The sequence below is a fragment of the Ixodes scapularis genome, unplaced genomic scaffold, assembly GCF_016920785.2.
Source record: "Ixodes scapularis isolate PalLabHiFi unplaced genomic scaffold, ASM1692078v2 PGA_scaffold4__175_contigs__length_147842914, whole genome shotgun sequence".
Classification (NCBI taxonomy): Eukaryota; Metazoa; Arthropoda; class Arachnida; order Ixodida; family Ixodidae; genus Ixodes; species Ixodes scapularis.
In genome coordinates this window covers 26934335-26948656 of record NW_024609879.1, presented here as the reverse complement: position 1 = coordinate 26948656, position 14322 = coordinate 26934335, and positions in this window count along the sequence as shown.

Below are 14322 nucleotides of genomic sequence, written 5' to 3'. Positions count from 1 at the left end.
GAACGAACATAAGCCGCCGTTGAGAAATCCCAGGCAGACTCACGAGGTCGTCCCTGAGGCCGTCGCCGCGGGTGCACCAGGCGTCAGTAGCACGCTTAGCGAAAACCATGACCACGCGAAGCGAACATCCGCCGCCGTTGAGAAATCCCAGGCAGACTCACGATGTCGTCCCTGATGCCGTCGCCGCGGGTGCACCAGGCGTCAGTCGCACGCTTAGCGAAAACCACGACCGCGCGGAACGAACATAAGCCGCCGTTGAGAAATCCCAGGCAGACTCACGAGGTCGTCCCTGAGGCCGTCGCCGCGGGTGCACCAGGCGTCAGTAGCACGCTTAGCGAAAACCACGACCACGCGAAGCGAACATCCGCCGCCGTTGAGAAATCCCAGGCAGACTCACGATGTCGTCCCTGATGCCGTCGCCGCGGGTGCACCAGGCGTCAGTAGCACGCTTAGCGAAAACCACGACCACGCGAAGCGAACATCCGCCGCCGTTGAGAAATCCCAGGCAGACTCACGATGTCGTCCCTGATGCCGTCGCCGCGGGTGCACCAGGCGTCAGTACCACCCTTAGCGAAAACCACGACCGCGCGGAACGAACATCCGCCGCCGTTGAGAAATCCCAGGCAGACTCACGATGTCGTCCCTGAGGCCGTCGCCGCGGGTGCACCAGGCGTCAGTACCACCCTTAGCGAAAACCACGACCACGCGAAGCGAACATCCGCCGCCGTTGAGAAATCCCAGGCAGACTCACGATGTCGTCCCTGATGCCGTCGCCGCGGGTGCACCAGGCGTCAGTAGCACGCTTAGCGAAAACCACGACCGCGCGGAACGAACATAAGCCGCCGTTGAGAAATCCCAGGCAGACTCACGAGGTCGTCCCTGAGGCCGTCGCCGCGGGTGCACCAGGCGTCAGTAGCACGCTTAGCGAAAACCGCGACCACCCGAAGCGAACAACCGCCGCCGTTGAGAAATCCCAGGCACACTCACGATGTCGTCCCTGATGCCGTCGCCGCGGGTGCACCAGGCGTCAGTAGCACGCTTAGCAAAAACGACGACCACGCGGAACGAACATCCGCCGCCGTTGAGAAATCCCAGGCACACTCACGAGGTCGTCCCTGATGCCGTCGCCGCGGGTGCACCAGGCGTCAGTAGCACGCTTAGCAAAAACGACGACCACGCGGAACGAACATCCGCCGCCGTTGAGAAATCCCAGGCACACTCACGATGTCGTCCCTGATGCCGTCGCCGCGGGTGCACCAGGCGTCAGTAGCACGCTTAGCGAAAACCACGACCGCGCGGAACGAACATAAGCCGCCGTTGAGAAATCCCAGGCACACTCACGATGTCGTCCCTGATGCCGTCGCCGCGGGTGCACCAGGCGTCAGTACCACCCTTAGCGAAAACCACGACCGCGCGGAACGAACATAAGCCGCCGTTGAGAAATCCCAGGCAGACTCACGAGGTCGTCCCTGAGGCCGTCGCCGCGGGTGCACCAGGCGTCAGTAGCACGCTTAGCGAAAACCATGACCACGCGAAGCGAACATCCGCCGCCGTTGAGAAATCCCAGGCAGACTCACGATGTCGTCCCTGATGCCGTCGCCGCGGGTGCAGCAGGCTTCAGTAGCACGCTTAGCGAAAACCACGACCGCGCGGAACGAACATAAGCCGCCGTTGAGAAATCCCAGGCAGACTCACGAGGTCGTCCCTGAGGCCGTCGCCGCGGGTGCACCAGGCGTCAGTAGCACGCTTAGCGAAAACCGCGACCACGCGAAGCGAACATCCGCCGCCGTTGAGAAATCCCAGGCACACTCACGATGTCGTCCCTGATGCCGTCGCCGCGGGTGCACGAGCCGTCAGTACCACCCTTAGCGAAAACCACGACCGCGCGGAACGAACATAAGCCGCCGTTGAGAAATCCCAGGCAGACTCACGAGGTCGTCCCTGAGGCCGTCGCCGCGGGTGCACCAGGCGTCAGTAGCACGCTTAGCGAAAACCACGACCACGCGAAGCGAACATCCGCCGCCGTTGAGAAATCCCAGGCAGACTCACGATGTCGTCCCTGATGCCGTCGCCGCGGGTGCACCAGGCGTCAGTACCACCCTTAGCGAAAACCACGACCGCGCGGAACGAACATAAGCCGCCGTTGAGAAATCCCAGGCAGACTCACGAGGTCGTCCCTGAGGCCGTCGCCGCGGGTGCACCAGGCGTCAGAAGCACGCTTAGCGAAAACCATGACCACGCGAAGCGAACATCCGCCGCCGTTGAGAAATCCCAGGCAGACTCACGATGTCGTCCCTGATGCCGTCGCCGCGGGTGCACCGGGCGTCAGTAGCACGCTTAGCGAAAACCACGACCGCGCGGAACGAACATAAGCCGCCGTTGAGAAATCCCAGGCAGACTCACGAGGTCGTCCCTGAGGCCGTCGCCGCGGGTGCACCAGGCGTCAGTAGCACGCTTAGCGAAAACCGCGACCACCCGAAGCGAACAACCGCCGCCGTTGAGAAATCCCAGGCACACTCACGATGTCGTCCCTGATGCCGTCGCCGCGGGTGCACCAGGCGTCAGTAGCACGCTTAGCAAAAACGACGACCACGCGGAACGAACATCCGCCGCCGTTGAGAAATCCCAGGCACACTCACGAGGTCGTCCCTGATGCCGTCGCCGCGGGTGCACCAGGCGTCAGTAGCACGCTTAGCAAAAACGACGACCACGCGGAACGAACATCCGCCGCCGTTGAGAAATCCCAGGCACACTCACGATGTCGTCCCTGATGCCGTCGCCGCGGGTGCACCAGGCGTCAGTAGCACGCTTAGCGAAAACCACGACCGCGCGGAACGAACATAAGCCGCCGTTGAGAAATCCCAGGCACACTCACGATGTCGTCCCTGATGCCGTCGCCGCGGGTGCACCAGGCGTCAGTACCACCCTTAGCGAAAACCACGACCGCGCGGAACGAACATAAGCCGCCGTTGAGAAATCCCAGGCAGACTCACGAGGTCGTCCCTGAGGCCGTCGCCGCGGGTGCACCAGGCGTCAGTAGCACGCTTAGCGAAAACCATGACCACGCGAAGCGAACATCCGCCGCCGTTGAGAAATCCCAGGCAGACTCACGATGTCGTCCCTGATGCCGTCGCCGCGGGTGCAGCAGGCTTCAGTAGCACGCTTAGCGAAAACCACGACCGCGCGGAACGAACATAAGCCGCCGTTGAGAAATCCCAGGCAGACTCACGAGGTCGTCCCTGAGGCCGTCGCCGCGGGTGCACCAGGCGTCAGTAGCACGCTTAGCGAAAACCGCGACCACGCGAAGCGAACATCCGCCGCCGTTGAGAAATCCCAGGCACACTCACGATGTCGTCCCTGATGCCGTCGCCGCGGGTGCACGAGCCGTCAGTACCACCCTTAGCGAAAACCACGACCGCGCGGAACGAACATAAGCCGCCGTTGAGAAATCCCAGGCAGACTCACGAGGTCGTCCCTGAGGCCGTCGCCGCGGGTGCACCAGGCGTCAGTAGCACGCTTAGCGAAAACCACGACCACGCGAAGCGAACATCCGCCGCCGTTGAGAAATCCCAGGCAGACTCACGATGTCGTCCCTGATGCCGTCGCCGCGGGTGCACCAGGCGTCAGTACCACCCTTAGCGAAAACCACGACCGCGCGGAACGAACATAAGCCGCCGTTGAGAAATCCCAGGCAGACTCACGAGGTCGTCCCTGAGGCCGTCGCCGCGGGTGCACCAGGCGTCAGAAGCACGCTTAGCGAAAACCATGACCACGCGAAGCGAACATCCGCCGCCGTTGAGAAATCCCAGGCAGACTCACGATGTCGTCCCTGATGCCGTCGCCGCGGGTGCACCGGGCGTCAGTAGCACGCTTAGCGAAAACCACGACCGCGCGGAACGAACATAAGCCGCCGTTGAGAAATCCCAGGCAGACTCACGAGGTCGTCCCTGAGGCCGTCGCCGCGGGTGCACCAGGCGTCAGTAGCACGCTTAGCGAAAACCGCGACCACCCGAAGCGAACATCCGCCGCCGTTGAGAAATCCCAGGCACACTCACGATGTCGTCCCTGATGCCGTCGCCGCGGGTGCACGAGCCGTCAGTACCACCCTTAGTGAAAACCACGACCGCGCGGAACGAACATCCGCCGCCGTTGAGAAATCCCAGTCACACTCACGATGTCGTCCCTGATGCTGTCGCCGCGGGTGCACGAGCCGTCAGTACCACCCTTAGTGAAAACCACGACCGCGCGGAACGAACATCCGCCGCCGTTGAGAAATCCCAGGCACACTCACGATGTCGTCCCTTATGCCGTCGCCGCGGGTGCACGAGCCGTCAGTACCACCCTTAGTGAAAACCACGACCGCGCGGAACGAACATCCGTCGCCGTTGAGAAATCCCAGGCACACTCACAATGTCGTCCCTGATGCCGTCGCCGCGGGTGCACCAGGCGTCAGTAGCACGCTTAGCGAAAACCACGACCACGCGGAACGAACATAAGCCGCCGTTGAGAAATCCCAGGCAGACTCACGAGGTCGTCCCTGATGCCGTCGCCGCGGGTGCACCAGGCGTCAGTACCACCCTTAGCGAAAACCACGACCGCGCGGAACGAACATAAGCCGCCGTTGAGAAATCCCAGGCAGACTCACGATGTCGTCCCTGATGCCGTCGCCGCGGGTGCACCAGGCGTCAGTACCACCCTTAGCGAAAACCACGACCGCGCGGAACGAACATAAGCCGCCGTTGAGAAATCCCAGGCAGACTCACGATGTCGTCCCTGATGCCGTCGCCGCGGGTGCACGAGCCGTCAGTACCACCCTTAGCGAAAACCACGACCGCGCGGAACGAACATAAGCCGCCGTTGAGAAATCCCAGGCAGACTCACGAGGTCGTCCCTGATGCCGTCGCCGCGGGTGCACGAGCCGTCAGTACCACCCTTAGCGAAAACCACGACCGCGCGGAACGAACATAAGCCGCCGTTGAGAAATCCCAGGCAGACTCACGAGGTCGTCCCTGATGCCGTCGCCGCGGGTGCACCAGGCGTCAGTACCACCCTTAGCGAAAACCACGACCGCGCGGAACGAACATAAGCCGCCGTTGAGAAATCCCAGGCACACTCACGATGTCGTCCCTGATGCCGTCGCCGCGGGTGCACGAGCCGTCAGTACCACCCTTAGCGAAAACCACGACCGCGCGGAACGAACATAAGCCGCCGTTGAGAAATCCCAGGCAGACTCACGAGGTCGTCCCTGAGGCCGTCGCCGCGGGTGCACCAGGCGTCAGTAGCACGCTTAGCGAAAACCACGACCACGCGAAGCGAACATCCGCCGCCGTTGAGAAATCCCAGGCAGACTCACGATGTCGTCCCTGATGCCGTCGCCGCGGGTGCACCAGGCGTCAGTACCACCCTTAGCGAAAACCACGACCGCGCGGAACGAACATAAGCCGCCGTTGAGAAATCCCAGGCAGACTCACGAGGTCGTCCCTGAGGCCGTCGCCGCGGGTGCACCAGGCGTCAGTAGCACGCTTAGCGAAAACCATGACCACGCGAAGCGAACATCCGCCGCCGTTGAGAAATCCCAGGCAGACTCACGAGGTCGTCCCTGAGGCCGTCGCCGCGGGTGCACCAGGCGTCAGTACCACCCTTAGCGAAAACCACGACCGCGCGGAACGAACATCCGCCGCCGTTGAGAAATCCCAGGCAGACTCACGAGGTCGTCCCTGAGGCCGTCGCCGCGGGTGCACGAGCCGTCAGTACCACCCTTAGCGAAAACCATGACCACGCGAAGCGAACATCCGCCGCCGTTGAGAAATCCCAGGCAGACTCACGAGGTCGTCCCTGAGGCCGTCGCCGCGGGTGCACGAGCCGTCAGTACCACCCTTAGCGAAAACCATGACCACGCGAAGCGAACATCCGCCGCCGTTGAGAAATCCCAGGCAGACTCACGATGTCGTCCCTGATGCCGTCGCCGCGGGTGCACCAGGCGTCAGTACCACCCTTAGCGAAAACCACGACCGCGCGGAACGAACATAAGCCGCCGTTGAGAAATCCCAGGCAGACTCACGATGTCGTCCCTGATGCCGTCGCCGCGGGTGCACCAGGCGTCAGTACCACCCTTAGCGAAAACCACGACCGCGCGGAACGAACATCCGCCGCCGTTGAGAAATCCCAGGCAGACTCACGATGTCGTCCCTGATGCCGTCGCCGCGGGTGCACCAGGCGTCAGTACCACCCTTAGCGAAAACCACGACCGCGCGGAACGAACATAAGCCGCCGTTGAGAAATCCCAGGCAGACTCACGAGGTCGTCCCTGAGGCCGTCGCCGCGGGTGCACCAGGCGTCAGTAGCACGCTTAGCGAAAACCATGACCACGCGAAGCGAACATCCGCCGCCGTTGAGAAATCCCAGGCAGACTCACGAGGTCGTCCCTGAGGCCGTCGCCGCGGGTGCACCAGGCGTCAGTACCACCCTTAGCGAAAACCACGACCGCGCGGAACGAACATCCGCCGCCGTTGAGAAATCCCAGGCAGACTCACGAGGTCGTCCCTGAGGCCGTCGCCGCGGGTGCACGAGCCGTCAGTACCACCCTTAGCGAAAACCATGACCACGCGAAGCGAACATCCGCCGCCGTTGAGAAATCCCAGGCAGACTCACGAGGTCGTCCCTGAGGCCGTCGCCGCGGGTGCACCAGGCGTCAGTAGCACGCTTAGCGAAAACCATGACCACGCGAAGCGAACATCCGCCGCCGTTGAGAAATCCCAGGCAGACTCACGATGTCGTCCCTGATGCCGTCGCCGCGGGTGCACCAGGCGTCAGTCGCACGCTTAGCGAAAACCACGACCGCGCGGAACGAACATCCGCCGCCGTTGAGAAATCCCAGGCAGACTCACGAGGTCGTCCCTGAGGCCGTCGCCGCGGGTGCACCAGGCGTCAGTAGCACGCTTAGCGAAAACCATGACCACGCGAAGCGAACATCCGCCGCCGTTGAGAAATCCCAGGCAGACTCACGAGGTCGTCCCTGAGGCCGTCGCCGCGGGTGCACCAGGCGTCAGTAGCACGCTTAGCGAAAACCGCGACCACGCGAAGCGAACATCCGCCGCCGTTGAGAAATCCCAGGCACACTCACGATGTCGTCTCTGATGCCGTCGCCGCGGGTGCACGAGCCGTCAGTACCACCCTTAGCGAAAACCACGACCGCGCGGAACGAACATAAGCCGCCGTTGAGAAATCCCAGGCAGACTCACGAGGTCGTCCCTGAGGCCGTCGCCGCGGGTGCACCAGGCGTCAGTAGCACGCTTAGCGAAAACCACGACCACGCGAAGCGAACATCCGCCGCCGTTGAGAAATCCCAGGCAGACTCACGATGTCGTCCCTGATGCCGTCGCCGCGGGCGCACCAGGCGTCAGTACCACCCTTAGCGAAAACCACGACCGCGCGGAACGAACATAAGCCGCCGTTGAGAAATCCCAGGCAGACTCACGATGTCGTCCCTGATGCCGTCGCCGCGGGTGCACCAGGCGTCAGTAGCACGCTTAGCGAAAACCACGACCACGCGAAGCGAACATCCGCCGCCGTTGAGAAATCCCAGGCAGACTCACGATGTCGTCCCTGATGCCGTCGCCGCGGGTGCACCAGGCGTCAGTAGCACGCTTAGCGAAAACCACGACCGCGCGGAACGAACATCCGCCGCCGTTGAGAAATCCCAGGCACACTCACGATGTCGTCCCTGAGGCCGTCGCCGCGGGTGCACCAGGCGTCAGTACCACCCTTAGCGAAAACCACGACCACGCGAAGCGAACATCCGCCGCCGTTGAGAAATCCCAGGCAGACTCACGATGTCGTCCCTGATGCCGTCGCCGCGGGTGCACCAGGCGTCAGTAGCACGCTTAGCGAAAACCACGACCACGCGAAGCGAACATCCGCCGCCGTTGAGAAATCCCAGGCAGACTCACGATGTCGTCCCTGATGCCGTCGCCGCGGGTGCACCAGGCGTCAGTAGCACGCTTAGCGAAAACCACGACCGCGCGGAACGAACATAAGCCGCCGTTGAGAAATCCCAGGCAGACTCACGAGGTCGTCCCTGAGGCCGTCGCCGCGGGTGCACCAGTTGTCAGTAGCACGCTTAGCGAAAACCGCGACCACGCGAAGCGAACATCCGCCGCCGTTGAGAAATCCCAGGCACACTCACGATGTCGTCCCTGATGCCGTCGCCGCGGGTGCACGAGCCGTCAGTACCACCCTTAGCGAAAACCACGACCGCGCGGAACGAACATAAGCCGCCGTTGAGAAATCCCAGGCAGACTCACGAGGTCGTCCCTGAGGCCGTCGCCGCGGGTGCACGAGCCGTCAGTACCACCCTTAGCGAAAACCACGACCGCGCGGAACGAACATAAGCCGCCGTTGAGAAATCCCAGGCAGACTCACGAGGTCGTCCCTGATGCCGTCGCCGCGGGTGCACGAGCCGTCAGTACCACCCTTAGCGAAAACCACGACCGCGCGGAACGAACATAAGCCGCCGTTGAGAAATCCCAGGCAGACTCACGAGGTCGTCCCTGATGCCGTCGCCGCGGGTGCACCAGGCGTCAGTACCACCCTTAGCGAAAACCACGACCGCGCGGAACGAACATAAGCCGCCGTTGAGAAATCCCAGGCAGACTCACGATGTCGTCCCTGATGCCGTCGCCGCGGGTGCACGAGCCGTCAGTACCACCCTTAGCGAAAACCACGACCGCGCGGAACGAACATAAGCCGCCGTTGAGAAATCCCAGGCAGACTCACGAGGTCGTCCCTGATGCCGTCGCCGCGGGTGCACCAGGCGTCAGTACCACCCTTAGCGAAAACCACGACCGCGCGGAACGAACATAAGCCGCCGTTGAGAAATCCCAGGCAGACTCACGAGGTCGTCCCTGATGCCGTCGCCGCGGGTGCACGAGCCGTCAGTACCACCCTTAGCGAAAACCACGACCGCGCGGAACGAACATAAGCCGCCGTTGAGAAATCCCAGGCAGACTCACGAGGTCGTCCCTGATGCCGTCGCCGCGGGTGCACGAGCCGTCAGTACCACCCTTAGCGAAAACCACGACCGCGCGGAACGAACATAAGCCGCCGTTGAGAAATCCCAGGCAGACTCACGAGGTCGTCCCTGATGCCGTCGCCGCGGGTGCACCAGGCGTCAGTACCACCCTTAGCGAAAACCACGACCGCGCGGAACGAACATAAGCCGCCGTTGAGAAATCCCAGGCAGACTCACGATGTCGTCCCTGATGCCGTCGCCGCGGGTGCACGAGCCGTCAGTACCACCCTTAGCGAAAACCACGACCGCGCGGAACGAACATAAGCCGCCGTTGAGAAATCCCAGGCAGACTCACGAGGTCGTCCCTGATGCCGTCGCCGCGGGTGCACGAGCCGTCAGTACCACCCTTAGCGAAAACCACGACCGCGCGGAACGAACATAAGCCGCCGTTGAGAAATCCCAGGCAGACTCACGAGGTCGTCCCTGATGCCGTCGCCGCGGGTGCACCAGGCGTCAGTACCACCCTTAGCGAAAACCACGACCGCGCGGAACGAACATAAGCCGCCGTTGAGAAATCCCAGGCACACTCACGATGTCGTCCCTGATGCCGTCGCCGCGGGTGCACGAGCCGTCAGTACCACCCTTAGCGAAAACCACGACCGCGCGGAACGAACATAAGCCGCCGTTGAGAAATCCCAGGCAGACTCACGAGGTCGTCCCTGAGGCCGTCGCCGCGGGTGCACCAGGCGTCAGTAGCACGCTTAGCGAAAACCACGACCACGCGAAGCGAACATCCGCCGCCGTTGAGAAATCCCAGGCAGACTCACGATGTCGTCCCTGATGCCGTCGCCGCGGGTGCACCAGGCGTCAGTACCACCCTTAGCGAAAACCACGACCGCGCGGAACGAAGATAAGCCGCCGTTGAGAAATCCCAGGCAGACTCACGAGGTCGTCCCTGAGGCCGTCGCCGCGGGTTCACCAGGCGTCAGTAGCACGCTTAGCGAAAACCATGACCACGCGAAGCGAACATCCGCCGCCGTTGAGAAATCCCAGGCAGACTCACGATGTCGTCCCTGATGCCGTCGCCGCGGGTGCACCAGGCGTCAGTCGCACGCTTATTGAAAACCACGACCGCGCGGAACGAACATCCGCCGCCGTTGAGAAATCCCAGGCAGACTCACGAGGTCGTCCCTGAGGCCGTCGCCGCGGGTGCACGAGCCGTCAGTACCACCCTTAGCGAAAACCATGACCACGCGAAGCGAACATCCGCCGCCGTTGAGAAATCCCAGGCAGACTCACGAGGTCGTCCCTGAGGCCGTCGCCGCGGGTGCACCAGGCGTCAGTAGCACGCTTAGCGAAAACCATGACCACGCGAAGCGAACATCCGCCGCCGTTGAGAAATCCCAGGCAGACTCACGATGTCGTCCCTGATGCCGTCGCCGCGGGTGCACCAGGCGTCAGTCGCACGCTTAGCGAAAACCACGACCGCGCGGAACGAACATCCGCCGCCGTTGAGAAATCCCAGGCAGACTCACGAGGTCGTCCCTGAGGCCGTCGCCGCGGGTGCACCAGGCGTCAGTAGCACGCTTAGCGAAAACCATGACCACGAGAAGCGAACATCCGCCGCCGTTGAGAAATCCCAGGCAGACTCACGAGGTCGTCCCTGAGGCCGTCGCCGCGGGTGCACCAGGCGTCAGTAGCACGCTTAGCGAAAACCGCGACCACGCGAAGCGAACATCCGCCGCCGTTGAGAAATCCCAGGCACACTCACGATGTCGTCCCTGATGCCGTCGCCGCGGGTGCACGAGCCGTCAGTACCACCCTTAGCGAAAACCACGACCGCGCGGAACGAACATAAGCCGCCGTTGAGAAATCCCAGGCAGACTCACGATGTCGTCCCTGATGCCGTCGCCGCGGGTGCACCAGGCGTCAGTAGCACGCTTAGCGAAAACCACGACCACGCGAAGCGAACATCCGCCGCCGTTGAGAAATCCCAGGCAGACTCACGATGTCGTCCCTGATGCCGTCGCCGCGGGTGCACCAGGCGTCAGTAGCACGCTTAGCGAAAACCACGACCGCGCGGAACGAACATCCGCCGCCGTTGAGAAATCCCAGGCACACTCACGATGTCGTCCCTGAGGCCGTCGCCGCGGGTGCACCAGGCGTCAGTACCACCCTTAGCGAAAACCACGACCACGCGAAGCGAACATCCGCCGCCGTTGAGAAATCCCAGGCAGACTCACGATGTCGTCCCTGATGCCGTCGCCGCGGGTGCACCAGGCGTCAGTAGCACGCTTAGCGAAAACCACGACCGCGCGGAACGAACATAAGCCGCCGTTGAGAAATCCCAGGCAGACTCACGAGGTCGTCCCTGAGGCCGTCGCCGCGGGTGCACCAGGCGTCAGTAGCACGCTTAGCGAAAACCGCGACCACCCGAAGCGAACATCCGCCGCCGTTGAGAAATCCCAGGCACACTCACGATGTCGTCCCTGATGCCGTCGCCGCGGGTGCACCAGGCGTCAGTAGCACGCTTAGCGAAAACGACGACCACGCGGAACGAACATCCGCCGCCGTTGAGAAATCCCAGGCACACTCACGAGGTCGTCCCTGATGCCGTCGCCGCGGGTGCACCAGGCGTCAATAGCACGCTTAGCAAAAACGACGACCACGCGGAACGAACATCCGCCGCCGTTGAGAAATCCCAGGCACACTCACGATGTCGTCCCTGATGCCGTCGCCGCGGGTGCACCAGGCGTCAGTAGCACGCTTAGCGAAAACCACGACCGCGCGGAACGAACATAAGCCGCCGTTGAGAAATCCCAGGCACACTCACGATGTCGTCCCTGATGCCGTCGCCGCGGCTGCACCAGGCGTCAGTAGCACGCTTAGCGAAAGCGACGACCACGCGGAACGAACATCCGCCGCCGTTGAGAAATCCCAGGCACACTCACGATGTCGTCCCTGATGCCGTCGCCGCGGGTGCACCAGGCGTCAGTAGCACGCTTAGCGAAAACGACGACCACGCGGAACGAACATCCGCCGCCGTTGAGAAATCCCAGGCACACTCACGATGTCGTCCCTGATGCCGTCGCCGCGGGTGCACCAGGCGTCAGTAGCACGCTTAGCGAAAACCACGACCACGCGAAGCGAACATCCGCCGCCGTTGAGAAATCCCAGGCAGACTCACGATGTCGTCCCTGATGCCGTCGCCGCGGGTGCACCAGGCGTCAGTACCACCCTTAGCGAAAACCACGACCGCGCGGAACGAACATAAGCCGCCGTTGAGAAATCCCAGGCAGACTCACGAGGTCGTCCCTGAGGCCGTCGCCGCGGGTGCACCAGGCGTCAGTAGCACGCTTAGCGAAAACCATAACCACGCGAAGCGAACATCCGCCGCCGTTGAGAAATCCCAGGCAGACTCACGATGTCGTCCCTGATGCCGTCGCCGCGGGTGCACCAGGCGTCAGTAGCACGCTTAGCGAAAACCACGACCGCGCGGAACGAACATAAGCCGCCGTTGAGAAATCCCAGGCAGACTCACGAGGTCGTCCCTGAGGCCGTCGCCGCGGGTGCACCAGGCGTCAGTAGCACGCTTAGCGAAAACCGCGACCACGCGAAGCGAACATCCGCCGCCATTGAGAAATCCCAGGCACACTCACGATGTCGTCCCTGATGCCGTCGCCGCGGGTGCACGAGCCGTCAGTACCACCCTTAGCGAAAACCACGACCGCGCGGAACGAACATAAGCCGCCGTTGAGAAATCCCAGGCAGACTCACGAGGTCGTCCCTGAGGCCGTCGCCGCGGGTGCACCAGGCGTCAGTAGCACGCTTAGCGAAAACCACGACCACGCGAAGCGAACATCCGCCGCCGTTGAGAAATCCCAGGCAGACTCACGATGTCGTCCCTGATGCCGTCGCCGCGGGTGCACCAGGCGTCAGTACCACCCTTAGCGAAAACCACGACCGCGCGGAACGAACATAAGCCGCCGTTGGGAAATCCCAGGCAGACTCACGATGTCGTCCCTGATGCCGTCGCCGCGGGTGCACCAGGCGTCAGTAGCACGCTTAGCGAAATCCACGACCACGCGAAGCGAACATCCGCCGCCGTTGAGAAATCCCAGGCAGACTCACGATGTCGTCCCTGATGCCGTCGCCGCGGGTGCACCAGGCGTCAGTAGCACGCTTAGCGAAAACCACGACCGCGCGGAACGAACATCCGCCGCCGTTGAGAAATCCCAGGCAGACTCACGATGTCGTCCCTGAGGCCGTCGCCGCGGGTGCACCAGGCGTCAATAGCACGCTTAGCGAAAACGACGACCACGCGGAACGAACATCCGCCGCCGTTGAGAAATCCCAGGCACACTCACGAGGTCGTCCCTGATGCCGTCGCCGCGGGTGCACCAGGCGTCAGTAGCACGCTTAGCAAAAACGACGACCACGCGGAACGAACATCCGCCGCCGTTGAGAAATCCCAGGCACACTCACGATGTCGTCCCTGATGCCGTCGCCGCGGGTGCACCAGGCGTCAGTAGCACGCTTAGCGAAAACCACGACCGCGCGGAACGAACATAAGCCGCCGTTGAGAAATCCCAGGCACACTCACGATGTCGTCCCTGATGCCGTCGCCGCGGGTGCACCAGGCGTCAGTACCACCCTTAGCGAAAACCACGACCGCGCGGAACGAACATAAGCCGCCTTTGAGAAATCCCAGGCAGACTCACGAGGTCGTCCCTGAGGCCGTCGCCGCGGGTGCACCAGGCGTCAGTAGCACGCTTAGCGAAAACCATGACCACGCGAAGCGAACATCCGCCGCCGTTGAGAAATCCCAGGCAGACTCACGATGTCGTCCCTGATGCCGTCGCCGCGGGTGCACCAGGCTTCAGTAGCACGCTTAGCGAAAACCACGACCGCGCGGAACGAACATAAGCCGCCGTTGAGAAATCCCAGGCAGACTCACGAGGTCGTCCCTGAGGCCGTCGCCGCGGGTGCACCAGGCGTCAGTAGCACGCTTAGCGAAAACCGCGACCACGCGAAGCGAACATCCGCCGCCGTTGAGAAATCCCAGGCACACTCACGATGTCGTCCCTGATGCCGTCGCCGCGGGTGCACGAGCCGTCAGTACCACCCTTAGCGAAAACCACGACCGCGCGGAACGAACATAAGCCGCCGTTGAGAAATCCCAGGCAGACTCACGAGGTCGTCCCTGAGGCCGTCGCCGCGGGTGCACCAGGCGTCAGTAGCACGCTTAGCGAAAACCACGACCACGCGAAGCGAACATCCGCCGCCGTTGAGAAATCCCAGGCAGACTCACG